We start from the raw sequence: 15,000 nt of genomic DNA, 5'->3' as shown, positions 1-15,000 counted from the left end.
AAGAACAACAAGAACAACAAGAACAACAAGAACAACAAGAACAACAAGAACAACAAGAACAACAAGAACAACAAGAACAACAAGAACAACAAGAACAACAAGAACAACAAGAACAACAAGAACAACAAGAACAACAAGAACAACAAGAACAACAAGAACAACAAGAACAACAAGAACAACAAGAACAACAAGATCAACAAGAACAACAAGATCAACAAGAGCAACAATAACAACAAGAACAACAAGAACAACAAGAACAACAAGAACAAAAGAACAACAAGAACAACAAGAACAAGAACAACAACATCAACCAGAACAACAACAACATGAACAACAAGAACAACAACAGCAACAACAACAACAAGGACAACAAGAACAACAAGAACAACGAGAACAACGAGAACAACGAGAACAACAACAAGAACAACAACAACAACTAGAACAACAAGAACAACAAGAACACCAAGAACAACAAGAACAACAAGAACAACAAGAACATCAAGAACAACACCAACATGAACAACAAGAGCATCAACTACCAGAACAACAACAACAACAACATCAACAAGAACAAAAAGAACAACAACAACATGAACAACAAGAACATCAACAACCAGAACAACAAGAACAACAACAGCAACAAGAGCAACAAGAGCAACAAGAGCAACAAGAGCAACAAGAGCAACAAGAACAACAAGAACAACAACGACAACAAGAACAACAAGAACATCAAGAACAACAAGAACAACAACAACATGAACAACAAGAACATCAACAACCAGAACAACAAGAACAACAAGAACAACAAGAACAACAAAAACAACAAGAACAACAAGAACAACAAGAACAACAAGAACAACAAGAACAACAAGAACAACAAGAACAACAAGAACTACAACAACAACAAGGACAACAAGAACAACAAGAACAACAAGAACAACAAGAACAACAAGAACAACAAGAACAACAAGAACAACAAGAACAACAAGAACAACAAGAACAACAAGAACAACAAGAACAACAAGAACAACAAGAACAACAAGAACAACAAGAACAACAAGAACAACAAGAACAACAAGAACAACAAGATCAACAAGAACAACAAGATCAACAAGAACAACAAGAACAACAAGAACAACAAGAACAACAAGAACAACAAGAACAACAAGAACAACAAGAACAACAAGAACAACGAGAACAACGAGAACAACGAGAACAACGAGAACAACGAGAACAACGAGAACAACGAGAACAACGAGAACAACGAGAACAACGAGAACAACGAGAACAACAAGAACAACAAGAACAACAAGAACAACAAGAACAACAAGAACAACAAGAACAACAAGAACAACAAGAACAACGAGAACAACGAGAACAACGAGAACAACGAGAACAACGAGAACAACGAGAACAACCAGAACAACAAGAACAACAAGAACAACAAGAACAACAAGAACAACAAGAACAACAAGAACAACAAGAACAACAAGAACAACGAGAACAACGAGAACAACGAGAACAACGAGAACAACAAGAACAACAAGAACAACAAGAACATCAAGAACAACAACAACATGAACAACAAGAGCATCAACAACCAGAACAACAACAACAACAACATCAACAAGAACAAAAAGAACAACAACAACATGAACAACAAGAACATCAACAACCAGAACAACAAGAACAACAACAGCAACAAGAGCAACAAGAGCAACAAGAGCAACAAGAGCAACAAGAACAACAAGAACAACAACGACAACAAGAACAACAAGAACATCAAGAACAACAAGAACAACAACAACATGAACAACAAGAACATCAACAACCAGAACAACAAGAACAACAAGAACAACAAGAACAACAAGAACAACAAGAACAACAAGAACAACAAGAACAACAAGAACTACGACAACAACAAGGACAACAACAACAACTACAACAAGAACAGCAAGAACAACAACAACAACAAGAACAACAACAACAAGTACAACAAGAACAACAAGAACAACAAGAACAACAAGAACAACAAGAACAACAAGAGCAACAAGAACAACAACAACAAGAACATCAAGAACAACAAGAGCAACAAGAACAAGAACAGCAAGAACAACAACATCAACAACAAGAACAACAAAAACAAGAACAACAACAACAACAAGAACAAGAACAACAAGAACAACAAGAACAACAAGAACAACAAGAACAACAAGAACAACAAGAACAACAAGAACAACAAGAACAACAAGAACAACAAGAACAACAAGAACAACAAGAACAACAAGAACAACCAGAACAACAAGAGCAACAAGAACAACAAGAACAACAAGAACAACAAGAACAACAAGAACAACAAGGACAACAACAACAAGAACAACAAGATCAACATGAACAGAAAGAACAGCAAGAACAACAAGAACAACAAGAACAACAAGAACAACAAGAACAAGAACAGGAAGAACAACAACAACAAGAACAACAAAAACAAGAACAACAACAAGAACAACACGAACCACAACAAGAACAACAAGAACAACACGAACCACAACAAGAAAAACAACAACAAGAAGAACAACAAGAACAACAAGAACAACAAGAACAACAAGAGCAACAAGAGCAACAATAACAACAAGAACAACAAGAACAACAAGAACCACAAGAACAAGAACAACAACATCAACCAGAACAACAACAACATGAACAACAAGAACAACAACAGCAACAACAACAACAAGGACAACAAGAACAACAAGAACAAAAAGAACAACAAGAACAACGAGAACAACGAGAACAACGAGAACAACAACAAGAACAGCAACAACAACTAGGACAACAAGAACAACAAGAACACCAAGAACAACAAGAACAACAAGAACAACAAGAACATCAAGAACAACACCAACATGAACAACAAGAGCATCAACTACCAGAACAACAACAACAACAACATCAACAAGAACAAAAAGAACAACAACAACATGAACAACAAGAACATCAACAACCAGAACAACAAGAACAACAACAGCAACAAGAGCAACAAGAGCAACAAGAGCAACAAGAGCAACAAGAGCAACAAGAGCAACAAGAACAACAAGAACAACAACGACAACAAGAACAACAAGAACATCAAGAACAACAAGAACAACAACAACATGAACAACAAGAACATCAACAACCAGAACAACAAGAACAACAAGAACAACAAGAACAACAAGAACAACAACAGCAACAACAACAACAAGGACAACAAGAACAACAAGAACAAAAAGAACAACAAGAACAACGAGAACAACGAGAACAACGAGAACAACAACAAGAACAGCAACAACAACTAGGACAACAAGAACAACAAGAACACCAAGAACATCAAGAACAACACCAACATGAACAACAAGAGCATCAACTACCAGAACAACAACAACAACAACATCAACAAGAACAAAAAGAACAACAACAACATGAACAACAAGAACATCAACAACCAGGACAACAAGAACAACAACAGCAACAAGAGCAACAAGAGCAACAAGAGCAACAAGAGCAACAAGAGCAACAAGAACAACAAGAACAACAACGACAACAAGAACAACAAGAACATCAAGAACAACAAGAACAACAACAACATGAACAACAAGAACATCAACAACCAGAACAACAAGAACAACAAGAACAACAAGAACAACAAGAACAACAAGAACAACAAGAACAACAAGAACAACAAGAACAACAAGAACAACAAGAACAACAAGAACAACAAGAACAACAAGAACAACAAGAACAACAAGAACTACAACAACAACAAGGACAACAAGAACAACAAGAACAACAAGAACAACAAGAACAACAAGAACAACAGGAACAACAAGAACAACAAGAACAACAAGAACAACAAGAACAACAAGAACAACAAGAACAACAAGAACAACAAGAACAACAAGAACAACAAGAACAACAAGAACAACAAGAACAACAAGAACATCAAGAACAACACCAACATGAACAACAAGAGCATCAACTACCAGAACAACAACAACAACAACATCAACAAGAACAAAAAGAACAACAACAACATGAACAACAAGAGCATCAACTACCAGAACAACAACAACAACAACAACATCAACAAGAACAAAAAGAACAACAACAACATGAACAACAAGAACATCAACAACCAGAACAACAAGAACAACAACAGCAACAAGAGCAACAAGAGCAACAAGAGCAACAAGAGCAACAAGAGCAACAAGAACAACAAGAACAACAACGACAACAAGAACAACAAGAACATCAAGAACAACAAGAACAACAACAACATGAACAACAAGAACATCAACAACCAGAACAACAAGAACAACAAGAACAACAAGAACAACAAGAACAACAAGAACAACAAGAACAACAAGAACAACAAGAACAACAAGAACAACAAGAACAACAAGAACAACAAGAACAACAAGAACTACAACAACAACAAGGACAACAAGAGCAACCAGAGCAACAAGAGCAACAAGAGCAACAAGAGCAACAAGAACAACAAGAACAACAACGACAACAAGAACAACAAGAACATCAAGAACAACAAGAACAACAACAACATGAACAACAAGAACATCAACAACCAGAACAACAAGAACAACAAGAACAACAAGAACAACAAGAACAACAAGAACAACAAGAACAACAAGAACAACAAGAACAACAAGAACAACAAGAACAACAAGAACAACAAGAACAACAAGAACAACAAGAACAACAAGAACAACAAGAACAACAAGAACAACAAGAACAACAAGAACAACAAGAACAACAAGAACAACAAGAACAACAAGAACAACAAGAGCAACAAGAACAACAAGAACAACAAGAACAACAAGAACAACAAGAACAACAAGAACAACAAGAACAACAAGAACAACAAGAACAACAAGAACAACAAGAACAACAAGAACAGCAAGAACAACAAGAACAACAAGAGCAACAAGAACAACAAGAGCAACAAGAACAACAAGAACAACAAGAACAACAAGAACAACAAGAACAACAAGAACAACAAGAACAACAAGAACAACAAGAACAACAAGAGCAACAAGAACAACAAGAACAACAAGAACAACAAGAACAACAAGAACAACAAGAACAACGAGAACAACGAGAACAACGAGAACAACGAGAACAACGAGAACAACGAGAACAACGAGAACAACAAGAACAACAAGAACAACAAGAACAACAAGAACAACAAGAACAACAAGAACAACAAGAACAACAAGAACAACAAGAACAACAAGAACAACAAGAACAACAAGAACAACAAGAACAACGAGAACAACGACAACAACGAGAACAACGAGAACAACGAGAACAACGAGAACAACAAGAACAACAAGAACAACAAGAACAACAAGAACAACAAGAACAACAAGAACAACAAGAACAACAAGAACAACAAGAACAACGAGAACAACGAGAACAACGAGAACAACGAGAACAACGAGAACAACGAGAACAACAAGAACAACAAGAACAACAAGAACATCAAGAACAACAACAACATGAACAACAAGAGCATCAACAACCAGAACAACAACAACAACAACATCAACAAGAACAAAAAGAACAACAACAACATGAACAACAAGAACATCAACAACCAGAACAACAAGAACAACAACAGCAACAAGAGCAACAAGAGCAACAAGAGCAACAAGAGCAACAAGAGCAACAAGAACAACAAGAACAACAACGACAACAAGAACAACAAGAACATCAAGAACAACAAGAACAACAACAACATGAACAACAAGAACATCAACAACCAGAACAACAAGAACAACAAGAACAACAAGAACAACAAGAACAACAAGAACAACAAGAACTACGACAACAACAAGGACAACAACAACAACTACAACAAGAACAGCAAGAACAACAACAACAACAAGAACAACAACAACAAGTACAACAAGAACAACAAGAACAACAAGAACAACAAGAACAACAAGAACAACAAGAACAACAAGAACAACAAGAACAACAAGAACAACAAGAACAACAAGAACAACAAGAACAACAAGAACAACAAGAACAACAAGAACAACAAGAACAACAAGAACAACAAGAACAACAAGAACAACAAGAACAACAAGAACAACAAGAACAACAAGAACAACAAGAACAACAAGAACAACAAGAACAACAAGAACAACAAGAACAACAAGAACAACAAGAACAACAAGAACAACAAGAACAACAAGAACAACAAGAACAACAAGAACAACAAGAACAACAAGAACAACAAGAACAACAAGAACAACAAGAACAACAAGAACAACAAGAACAACAAGAACAACAAGAACAACAAGAACAACAAGAACAACAAGAACAACAAGAACAACAAGAACAACAAGAACAACAAGAACAACAAGAACAACAAGAACAACAAGAACAACAAGAGCAACAAGAACAACAAGAACAACAAGAACAACAAGAACAACAAGAGCAACAAGAACAAGAACAGCAAGAACAACAACAACCAGAACAACAAGAACAACAAGAACAACAAGAACAACAAGAACAACAAGAACAACAAGAACTACGACAACAACAAGGACAACAACAACAACTACAACAAGAACAGCAAGAACAACAACAACAACAAGAACAACAACAACAAGTACAACAAGAACAACAAGAACAACAAGAACAACAAGAACAACAAGAACAACAAGAACAACAAGAACAACAAGAACAACAAGAACAACAAGAACAACAAGAACAACAAGAACAACAAGAACAACAAGAACAACAAGAACAACAAGAACAACAAGAACAACAAGAACAACAAGAACAACAAGAACAACAAGAACAACAAGAACAACAAGAACAACAAGAACAACAAGAACAACAAGAACAACAAGAACAACAAGAACAACAAGAACAACAAGAACAACAAGAACAACAAGAACAACAAGAACAACAAGAACAACAAGAACAACAAGAACAACAAGAACAACAAGAACAACAAGAACAACAAGAACAACAAGAACAACAAGAACAACAAGAACAACAAGAACAACAAGAACAACAAGAACAACAAGAACAACAAGAACAACAAGAACAACAAGAGCAACAAGAACAACAAGAACAACAAGAACAACAAGAACAACAAGAGCAACAAGAACAAGAACAGCAAGAACAACAACAACAACAACAACAACAACAAGAACAACAGGAACAACAACAGCAAGAACAACAAGAACAACAAGAACAACAAGAACAACAAGAACAACAAGAACAACAAGAACAACAAGAACAACAAGAACAACAAGAACAACAAGAACAACAAGAACAACAAGAACAACAAGAACAACAAGAACAACAAGAACAACAAGAACAACAAGAGCAACAAGAACAACAAGAACAACAAGAACAACAAGAACAACAAGAACAACAAGAACAACAAGAACAACAAGAACAACAAGAACAACAAGAACAACGAGAACAACGAGAACAACGAGAACAACGAGAACAACGAGAACAACGAGAACGACGAGAACGACGAGAACGACGAGAACAACGAGAACAACGAGAACAACAAGAACAACAAGAGCAACAAGAACAACAAGAACAACAAGAACAACGAGAACAACAAGAACAACAAGAACAACAAGAACAAGAACAGCAAGAACAACAAGAACAACGAGAACAACGAGAACAACGAGAACAACGAGAACAACGAGAACAACGAGAACAACGAGAACAACAAGAACAACAAGAACAACAAGAACAAGAACAGGAAGAACAACAACAACAACAAGAACAACAAAAACAAGAACAACAACAAGAACAACACGAACAACAACAAGAACAACAACAACAACAAGAACAACAAGAACAACAAGAACAACAAGAAATGCAACAATAACAAGGACAACAACTACAACTACAACAAGAACAGCAAGAACAACAACAACAACAACAACAACAACAAGAACAACAAGAACAACAAGATCAACAAAAACAACAACTACAACAAGAACAGCAAGAACAACAACAACAAGAAGAACAACAAGAACAAAAGAACAACAAGAACAACAAGAACAAGAACAACAACATCAACCAGAACAACAACAACATGAACAACAAGAACAACAACAGCAACAACAACAACAAGGACAACAAGAACAACAAGAACAAAAAGAACAACAAGAACAACAAGAACAACGAGAACAACGAGAACAACGAGAACAACAACAAGAACAACAACAACAACTAGAACAACAAGAACAACAAGAACACCAAGAACAACAAGAACAACAAGAACAACAAGAACATCAAGAACAACACCAACATGACAACAAGAGCATCAACTACCAGAACAACAACAACAACAACATCAACAAGAACAAAAAGTACAACAACAACATGAACAACAAGAACATCAACAACCAGAACAACAAGAACAACAACAGCAACAAGAGCAACAAGAGCAACAAGAGCAACAAGAGCAACAAGAGCAACAAGAACAACAAGAACAACAAGAACAACAAGAACAACAAGAACAACAAGAACAACAAGAACAACAAGAACAACAAGAACAACAAGAACAACAAGAACAACAAGAACAACAAGAGCAACAAGAACAAGAACAACAAGAACAACAAGAACAACAAGAACAACAAGAACAACAAGAACAACAAGAACAACAAGAACAACAAGAACAACAAGAACAACAAGAACAACAAGAACTACAACAACAACAAGGACAACAAGAACAACAAGAACAACAAGAACAACAAGAACAACAAGAACAACAACAACATGAACAACAAGAACATCAACAACCAGAACAACAAGAACAACAAGAACAACAAGAACAACAAGAACAACAAGAACTACGACAACAACAAGGACAACAACAACAACTACAACAAGAACAGCAAGAACAACAACAACAACAAGTACAACAAGAACAATAAGAACAACAAGAACAACAAGAACAACAAGAACAACAAGAGCAACAAGAACAACAAGAACAACAAGAACAACAAGAACAACAAGAACAACAAGAACAACAAGAACAACAAGAACAACAAGAACAACAAGAACAACAAGAACAACAAGAACAACAAGAACAACAAGAACAACAAGAACAACAAGAACAACAAGAACAACAAGAACAACAAGAACAACAAGAACAACAAGAACAACAAGAACAACAAGAACAACAAGAACAACAAGAACAACAAGAACAACAAGAACAACAAGAACAACAAGAACAACAAGAACAACAAGAACAACAAGAGCAACAAGAGCAACAAGAACAACAAGAACAACAAGAACAACAAGAACAACAAGAACAACGAGAACAACGAGAACGACGAGAACGACGAGAACGACGAGAACAACGAGAACAACGAGAACAACAAGAACAACAAGAGCAACAAGAACAACAAGAACAACAAGAACAACGAGAACAACAAGAACAACAAGAACAACAAGAACAACAAGAACAAGAACAGCAAGAACAACAAGAACAACGAGAACAACGAGAACAACGAGAACAACGAGAACAACAAGAACAAGAACAGGAAGAACAACAACAACAACAAGAACAACAAAAACAAGAACAACAACAAGAACAACACGAACAACAACAAGAACAACAACAACAACAAGAACAACAAGAACAACAAGAACAACAAGAACAACAAGAACAACAAGAACAACAAGAACAACAAGAACAACAAGAACAACAAGAACAACAAGAACAACAAGAACAACAAGAACAACAAGAACAACAAGAACAACAAGAACAACAAGAACAACAAGAACAACAAGAACAACAAGAACAACAAGAACAACAAGAACAACAAGAACAACAAGAACAACAAGAACAACAAGAACAACAAGAACAACAAGAACAACAAGAACAACAAGAACAACAAGAACAACAAGAACAACAAGAACAACAAGAACAACAAGAACAACAAGAACAACAAGAACAACAAGAACAACAAGAGCAACAAGAACAACAAGAACAACAAGAACAACAAGAACAACAAGAACAACAAGAACAACAAGAACAACAAGAACAACAAGAACAACGAGAACAACGAGAACAACGAGATCAACGAGAACAACGAGAACGACGAGAACGACGAGAACGACGAGAACAACGAGAACAACGAGAACAACAAGAACAACAAGAACAAGAACAGGAAGAACAACAACAACAACAAGAACAACAAAAACAAGAACAAAAACAAGAACAACACGAACAACAAAAAGAACAACAACAACAACAAGAACAACAAGAACAACAAGAACAACAAGAACAACAAGTACAACAAGAACAACAAGAACAACAAGAACAACAAGAACAACAAGAACAACAAGAACAACAAGAACAACAAGAACAACAAGAACAACAAGAACAACAAGAACAACAAGAACAACAAGAACAACAAGAACAACAAGAGCAACAAGAACAAGAACAGCAAGAACAACAACAACAACAACAACAACAAGAACAACAGGAACAACAACAGCAAGAACAACAAGAACAACAAGAACAACAAGAATAACAAGAGCAACAAGAACAACAAGAACAAGAACCACAACATTTACCAGAACCGCAACAACAGGAACAGCAAGAACAAGAACAACAACAACAACAACAAGAACAACAACAACAAGAACATTGGGAACAACAACAGCAAGATCAACAAGGACAAAAAGAATAACAAGAACAAGAAGAACAACAAGAACAACAAGAACAACAAGAACAACAAGAACAACAAGAACAACGAGAACAACGAGAACAACGAGAACAACGAGAACAACGAGAACAACGAGAACAACGAGAACAACGAGAACAACAAGAACAACCAGAACAGCAAGGAGAACAACAAGAACAACAAGAACAACAAGAACAACAAGATCAACAATAACAACAAGAACAACAAGAACAACAAGAACAACAAGAACAACAAGAACAACAAGAACAACAAGAACTACAACAATAACAAGGACAGCAACAACAACTACAACAAGAACAGCAAGAACAACAACAAGAACAACAAGAACAACAAGAACAACAAGAACAACAAGATCAACAAAAACAACATCTACAACAAGAACAGCAAGAACAACAACAACAACAACAAGAACAACAAGAACAGAAAGAACAACAAGGACAACAAGAACAAGAACAGCAAGAGCAACAACAACAAGAACCGCATGAACAACAACAACAAGAACAACAAGAACAACAACAAGAGCAACAAGAGCAACAAGAACAACAAGAGCAACAAGAACAACAAGAACAACAAGAAAAACAAGAACAAGAACAACAACATCAACCAGAACAACAACAACATGAACAACAAGAACAACAACAGCAACAACAACAACAAGGACAACAAGAACAACAAGAGCAAAAAGAACAACAAGAACAACGAGAACAACGAGAACAACGGGAACAACGAGAACAACAACAAGAACAACAACAACAACAACAACAACAACTAGAACAACAAGAACAACAAGAACACCAAGAACACCCAGAACAAAAAGAACAACAAGAACAACAAGAACATCAAGAACAACAACAACATGAACAACAAGAACATCAACAACCAGAACAACATGAACAACAACAGCAACAAGAGCAACAAAAGCAACAAGAGCAACAAGAACGACAAGAACAACAAGAACAACAAGATCAACAAGGGCAACAAGAGCAACAAGAACAACAAGAACAACAAGAACAACAAGAACAACAAGAACAAGAACAGCAAGAAAAACAACAAAAATAAGAACAACAACAACAACAAGAACAACAACATGAACAACCGGAACAACAAGAACAACAAGAACAACCAGAACAACAACAACAAGAACAACTAGAACAACAACAACAAGATCAACAAGAACAACAAGAACAACAAGAACAACTAGAACAACAAGGACAACAAGACAACATGAACAGCAAGAACAACAAGAACAACAAGAACAACCGGAACAACAAGAACAACAAGAACAACCAGAACAACAACAACAAGGTCAACTAGAACAACAACAAGAAGAACAACAAGAACAACAAGAACAACAAGATCAACAAAAACAACAAGAACAACAAGAACAACAAGAACAACAAGAACAACAAGAACAACAAGAACAAGAACAACAACATCTACCAGAACCACAACAACATGAACAGCAAGAACAAGAACAACAACAACAACAACAAGAACAACAACAACAAGAACATTGGGAACAACAACAGCAAGAACAACAAGGACAAAAAGAATAACAAGAACAAGAAGAACAACAAGAACAACAAGAACAACAAGAACAACAAGAACAACAAGAACAACGAGAACAACGAGAACAACGAGAACAACGAGAACAACGAGAACAACGAGAACAACGAGAACAACGAGAACAACGAGAACAACGAGAACAACAAGAACAACCAGAACAGCAAGAAGAACAACAAGAACAACAAGAACAACAAGAACAACAAGATCAACAATAACAACAAGAACAACAAGAACAACAAGAACAACAAGAACAACAAGAACAACAAGAACTACAACAATAACAAGGACAGCAACAACAACTACAACAAGAACAGCAAGAACAACAACAAGAACAACAAGAACAACAACAAGAACAACAAGAACAACAAGATCAACAAAAACAACATCTACAACAAGAACAGCAAGAACAACAACAACAACAACAAGAACAACAAGAACAGAAAGAACAACAAGGACAACAAGAACAAGAACAGCAAGAGCAACAACAACAAGATCCGCATGAACAACAACAACAAGAACAACAAGAACAACAACAAGAACAACAAGAGCAACAAGAACAACAAGAGCAACAAGAACAACATGAACAACAAGAAAAACAAGAACAACAAGAAAAACAAGAACAAGAACAACAACATCAACCAGAACAACAACAACATGAACAACAAGAACAACAACAGCAACAACAACAACAAGGACAACAAGAACAACAAGAGCAAAAAGAACAACAAGAACAACGAGAACAACGAGAACAACGGGAACAACGAGAACAACAACAAGAACAACAACAACAACAACAACAACAACAACTAGAACAACAAGAACAACAAGAATACCAAGAACACCCAGAACAAAAAGAACAACAAGAACAACAAGAACATCAAGAACAACAACAACATGAACAACAAGAACATCAACAACCAGAACAACAAGAACAACAACAGCAACAAGAGCAACAAAAGCAACAAGAGCAACAAGAACAACAAGAACAACAAGAACAACTAGAACAACAAGGACAACAAGACAACATGAATAGCAAGAACAACAAGAACAACAAGAACAAACGGAACAACAAGAACAACAAGAACAACCAGAACAACAACAACAAGGTCAACTAGAACAACAACAAGAAGAAAAACAAGAACAACAAGAACAACAAGATCAACAAGAACAACAAGATCAACAAAAACAACAAGAACAACAAGACCAACAAGAACAACAAGAACAACAAGAACAACAAGAACAACAAGAACAACAAGAACAACAAGAACAACAAGAACAAAAAGAACAACAAGAACAACAAGAACAACAAGAACAACAAGAACAACAAGAACAACAAGAACAACAAGAACAACAAGATCAACAAGAACAACAAGAACTACAACTATAACAAGGACAACAACTACAACTACAACAAGAACAGCAAGAACAACAACAACAACAAGAACAACAACAAGAACAACAAGAACAACAAGATCAACAAAAACAACAACTACAACAAGAACAGCAAGAACAACAACAACAAGAAGAACAACAAGAACAGAAAGAACAACAAGGACAACAAGAACAAGAACAGCAAGAGCAACAACAACAAGAACCACATGAACAACAACAACAAGAACAACAAGAACAACAACAACAACAACAACAACAACAAGAACCACAACGACAAGAACAACAACAACAAGAACAACAAAAACAAGAACAACAAGAACAACAACAAGAACAACAAGAGCAACAAGAACAACAAGAGCAACAAGAACAACAAGAGCAACAAGAGCAACAAGAACAACAAGATCAACAAGAACAACAAGCACAACAAGAACAACAAGGACAACAAGAACAACAAGAACAACAAGGACAACAACAACAACAAGGACAACTAGAACAACAACAAGAAGAACAACAAGAACAACATGAACAGCAAAAACAACAAGAACAACAAGAACAACAAGAACAACAAGAACAACAAGAACAACAAGAACAAGAACAGGAAGAACAACAACAACAACAAGAACAACAAGAACAACAAGAACAACAAGAGCAACAAGAACAAGAACAGCAAGAACAACAACAACAAGAACAACAAGAACAACAAGAACAACAACAACAACAAGAACAACAAGAACAACAAGAACAGCAAGAGCAACAAGAACAAGAACAGCAAGAACAACAACAACAAGAACAGCAAGAACAACAACAACAACAACAACAACAAGAACAACAGGAACAACAACAGCAAGAACAACAAGAACATCAAGAACAACAACAACAAGAACAACAACAACAACAACAAGAACATCAAGAACAACAAGAGCAACAAGAACAACAACAACAAGAACATCAAGAACAACAAGAGCAACAAGAACAAGAACAGCAAGAACAACAACATCAACAACAAGAACAACAAAAACAAGAACAACAACAACAACAAGAACAAGAACAACAAGAACAACAAGAACAACAAGAACAACAAGAACAACAAGAACAACAAGAACAACAAGAACAACCAGAACAACAAGAGCAACAAGAACAACAAGAACAACAAGAACAACAAGAACAACAAGAACAACAAGAACAACAAGGACAACAACAACAAGAACAACAAGATCAACATGAACAGAAAGAACAGCAAGAACAACAAGAACAACAAGAACAACAAGAACAACAAGAA

This window comes from Megalopta genalis, chromosome 8 (assembly GCF_051020955.1).
Source record: "Megalopta genalis isolate 19385.01 chromosome 8, iyMegGena1_principal, whole genome shotgun sequence".
NCBI lineage: Eukaryota > Metazoa > Arthropoda > Insecta > Hymenoptera > Halictidae > Megalopta > Megalopta genalis.
The sequence above is the reverse complement of the archived record's forward strand: the minus strand, read 5'-3'. Positions refer to the sequence as shown.